Source organism: Fundulus heteroclitus, chromosome 3, assembly GCF_011125445.2.
Source record: "Fundulus heteroclitus isolate FHET01 chromosome 3, MU-UCD_Fhet_4.1, whole genome shotgun sequence".
Classification (NCBI taxonomy): Eukaryota; Metazoa; Chordata; class Actinopteri; order Cyprinodontiformes; family Fundulidae; genus Fundulus; species Fundulus heteroclitus.
Window position 1 is genome coordinate 15,643,927 of NC_046363.1, and position 5,186 is coordinate 15,649,112.

The window sequence follows — 5,186 nt, forward strand, 5'->3', positions numbered from 1 at the left end:
TGCTGTATGCAACTGGAACTTATCTTGGGAAAATGTCCCAATTCAGCCAAATAAACTACAAAAGCTTAGAGGAGATTATTCAGCAGCTAAGTTCCTCCTCCTGCTTCTTTGATGCTCTACCCAGAGCTTTCTTTAAGAAAGTTTTGCCTGTCATAGCGTCTGATTTGACTCATATAATAAAGACGTCCCTTCTGTCAGGTGTTTTCCGCCAAGCCTTAAGAACAGCAATTATCAAACCACTGCTGAAAAAGAACAATTTAGACAAACTACTACTCCAGAACGACAGGCCCATCTCAAACCTCCCCTTTATCAGTAAGATTATTTAAAAAGCTGTGTTTCAACAATTAAACACCCTCTTAACAATGACAAGCCACTTTTACAGAGACAGTACAGAGACAGCCCTTTTTAAGGTGTTTAATGACTTCCATATAAATACAGACTGTGGAAGAACCACAGTGCTGGTATTTTGGACCTCAGTGCAGCATTTGATACTGTTGAACACTCCATTCTGTTAGAACGCCTGGAAAACTGTGTCGGCCTTTCTGGTACAGCTCTCAACTGGTTTAAATCCTACTTAAAAGATAGGGACTTTTACATCCTAGACAACAAAAATTACATGTGGGGTTCCCCAAGTCCATCCTGGGTCCCCTCCTATTTAATTTCTGCATGCTCCCTATAGCTCAGATCATAATAAACAACAACATCAGCTAGCATAACTATGCAGATGATACACAGCTCTACATCACCATGTCACCAGGTGACTATGAACCAGTTCAAGCACTGAGCAAATGCCTGGAAGAACTCAATGCCTGGATGTGCCAAAATTTTCTTCAATTGAATAAAAACAAAACTGAAGTAATAATCTTTGGACCAATAGAGGAGAGCACAAAAGTTAGCAGAGAGCTTCAACTGCTTCAGGTAGGAACCACTGATCAGGCCTGAAATCTCAGACTCAGACCTGAACCTCCAAAAGCATCTAAAGACAATTGCAAGGTCAGCTTTCAATCACCTGAAGAAAATTTCCAGAACTAATGTTTCAGCAGGATCTGGAAAAACAAATCCATGCGTTTATTTTTAGTCGAATTGATTACTGTAATGGTGTTTTCACAGGTCTGCCTAAAAAGTGGATCAGACAGCTGCAGCTGATCCAGAATGCTGCTGCCCGCGTCCTCACTAAGACTAAGAAAGTAGAGCACATCACCCCAGTTCTAAAGTCCTTACACTGACTCCCTGTATCTCAGAGCATAGACTTTAAAATACTTCTGTTAGTCTATCAATCCCTGAGTGGCTTAGCACCTAAATACATCACAGACTTGTTATCAGTGTATCAACCCTCCAGACCACTAAGGTCGTCTGGCTCCAGCCTACTCTGCATACCTAGAACCAAAACCAGACATGGAGAAGCAGCATTTAGTTCCTATGCTCCATTGATCTGGAACAAACTTCCAGAAAACTGTAAAAGTGCGGAAAGCCTGAGTTCTTTTAAATCGAGATTAAAAACACATTCGTTTAGGATTGATTTACACTGTTATAATTGAACTGTTTTACTGAAACATCATTAATTCAACTTTGTAGTCCAACTGTTTTTAATGTTTGCTTTTAGTTTCTATTCTCCCATGTTCTATTTCTACTTGCTTTTATTCTGTTTTATTTTCCTATATTTTAATCATGTAAAGCACTTTGTATTGTCTCTGTACCAAAATGTGCTATACAAATAAATTTGCCTTGCCTTGCTTTGCTGAAAGTACTATTGGATCGGCGAATGCAGGCCTTTTACTTGTGCAAAGTCCTCTTTTCACACAAAAGTACATTTGGCTTTTTATTTTTGGAAATCAAGACTCAGAGTCTGTAGGAAGATTTGGGTGGCACAGAATGCTGTTTTTAAAGTCAGTGATAATTTGGGTAGCCAGGTATTTTGCTGGCATTGGTCCTCTGTTTTTTATCGAATGTTAACTCTGCCCAGCCAGTGTACCAGGAAATCTGAGAGCTTTTACATGCCTCCTTCTACTAACATGATTTGGCACCTGCTTACACGGCGCCAATACATGGTTCAATTATCATGGTATCATTGTGTCTAATTCACCAGCAAACTCTCGTGACCTAAAGGCCTTGAAGATTCTTGGCAACAGGAAGATAAGAGACACCAGATCCAGCAATGCAGATGACCTGGAGCCCACTAATAAAGCAACCTCAGCTTCCCTAACATCTAAACAGTGCAAAGGGCCAATCTCTTCAGTTCTCACTGATGCAGTAATTGATGCAACATGGACCCCTGACTAGGCATTGAGTGCATGTATTGTACAATGCATGGACAAAGTTTTAAATATACTGACAGTTCTCATTATTTTTTTTTTTATTTTGAGGGATACTCAAAATTAAGACAAACACTTGAAATTTTAAATACATAAAATATGATCTTCACTTATTGAAACTATTGTTTCTTTAAACAGCACCATGTAAGTTTTGAGTATTAGCTTTATTTGAGATATATTAAATTATTGTTTTCAGGTCAATATACAGGACTTGGCAAGTATGGATGCTCAGTGCAGGCTGCCCTTCTAAATAACTCACCCAAGTAACTCAAGAGGGTTGCTGAATGGGTCTTGTGACCTAAAGCGCCGCTTTATGGCAGTCTGAGCTCCCCTTAAATACCAGCACTAACCTTACTTGCTTCTACTTTTCTCATCCTCGAGTCAAAGTTTGTCAAGGCCATGGTTATTATTACAACATACATTAAATATAGTTCTCAAACTTGCATGTCAGCTGATGACTTCTCAATTTGCTGGTCCAAAGTGGTAAACTATCAGATTCCTAAACACGGAAGGAGACTGTTTAATTTTGCAACAGTGCAGTGGTACCAGTGGCCTTCAGCTGTGCTAAACCTGAAAGTCACAGGTCTAGTGCCCCCTAGAGGTTGAAAGTAACATGGAGAAGCTTCAAATAAATAAACATCTCAATGACATAATTATTTGAGATGGACTTGTATAGGGCTTATCATTTATGTCCACCAATACAGCTTCAGTTGCAAAGCCAGAGAAGTGTATTAAAGGTGCCATGACATTACTGAATAAACCATTTCATGTTGTTGATATTGCTGCATATGTAAATTCTCCAAAGAATTTCATAAAAAATGAATGGCCGCTTATTGTTTTAACAAGCCAAATGTCCCTCCTTAGTAAAAGGGTTGAGTGAGGTAATTATATGCAGCGCTACCCAGCTGACTTCACTGTGATTAGTTACAATCATTTTTTGAAAATGATCAAACCATTAATTTTGGTTTTATGGCTAGTGGAAGCGTTTGTGTTGCAGTGCGTCGGACAAGTGAGGCCAAGTTGACCAAAGGCTTTAACCTGGTGGCGTAATTCAACAGTGGGACTATCCTATGGGAGTAAGTGACACCTTCATGCATTTTTGACCACCCTTGGAAATATCAGCTCCCCTTTTTAGTAACCGCAGTGAACGTTGGCTTGAAGTTGAATGTTGGATATTGTGCTCCGTAGCTTCTGCCTTCTCTTTGAGCCGATACCGGGAGGCTGATCTGGAGCTGCTGTCTGCTTGCTCCTCTGCCATCCTCTTCTCAAGTGGAGCAGTCAGATATGCTAGTGAGACTCACAGCCGGTGCATCAGCTGGAGGAAGGGGATGAGAGAAGGGAAGGCTGTTTGCTTGATGGTGTGCTCTGACTGGAGAATATGAATTATGTAGAAAAACAACCCGTTGTCTGATCTGACCATTTTTGAGCAAAGAACCAAGGCTGACTGCCCCTGAGCAGGTGCTGTGGTGTTCACTCTTGACATCCACACAGCGTCATCAGTGCACAACAGATCATCGTATACCCCCAAAAGATCCCAGAAGAAATAAATGTATTGTTATGGCCCCTCTTAAGACATATGAGACCATATTGTAGCACTTGCATTTTTCACTATTGAATAAAAAAGTCAGCTGGCTTTTTTCAAAAAGCTTCATTTTGATTATTTGTTGCTTTTAATCATGTTAATCGACTTCAAAATACAGGTGTCTTAAAAATAGGGATCTTTTAAAAATAGAAATATTGCTCCAACCATTCATTGTCTATACCCAGTTGACCTTCTTGTGCAGTGGTTTCTAAACTCGGTCCTCAAGTACCCGTGTTCTGAATGTTTTGTCTCTGTTGCAGCACACCAGATTCAGTTGATTGCATGGCCTTCTCAGCAGCCGTCAATGGCTGCAGAAGCTTCTTGATCACTCATTCATATAAGTCAGGTGTGTGGTAGCAAAGAGACACCTAAGACATGCAGGACTTCCACCCTTGAGCCCCTCAAAAGTGTGTTCCCACTAAGGGTGTGAGTGTGTCTCAATTCTCCAGAGTATCATTTCACCCTGCCCCTTTGCTGCCTCGATCCACACTTTGGTGAAGTCCACATTGATGCTTCGCTGAAGTGTATTACCCAAAATTAATTTCTGCATGTGACCAAATTCTGTTATTTTTTTAGGGTTATTTTTACTTAAAAAATTGAATTTTCCTCAAACAGTAGCAGCCAGTTATTTTTTTATATCTGCTTTGTTGAACATATGCTTGATGTATTTGCACTTTAAAATGTCTGAAAGTGTCATATAATTTTTTGCGCGTCTATTTATTGACTTTATTTTATATAAGTAAGCAACCAGTTATGCTTCCTGTGTGCGATTTTGATTTTTTTTTTACCTCACTGCAGCTGTTGATGAAGGTATAACAATAAATAAATGCGAAAAATGTTGTGAAAAGTATCAAATGTCTTTATTATTATTTTTTTGTTTATTTTCTGTAACACAAAAATCACATCAAGGTGCTCTCATTAACAAAAGGCACACAACGTGTATTTTTTAGTCATTTAATATTTATTTTAGGTACATATTTAACAGTATTATTTACAATAAATTTCTCATTTGTAGCAATACCCATTCTGCTATGCCCAATCCTCTCAAATTTTGGTTCCTGCAATTTAGTCCCCTAAAAACAATAGTTTTTTTGCAATTTTAATAATTTTTGGCAGTAAAGATGGCAAAAACGGTGATAGTCCCATCATTTTTGGTGTTGCAGTTATGACACAGAGGCGCAAGTTGACTACACAACCCAAAGTGTCCCAATCCCAATGAAACCCACTATTTAACTACAGTGATGAACGATGGACATGCTGAGGTTGCAACAAGTTCTGACTTGAATCTTTCA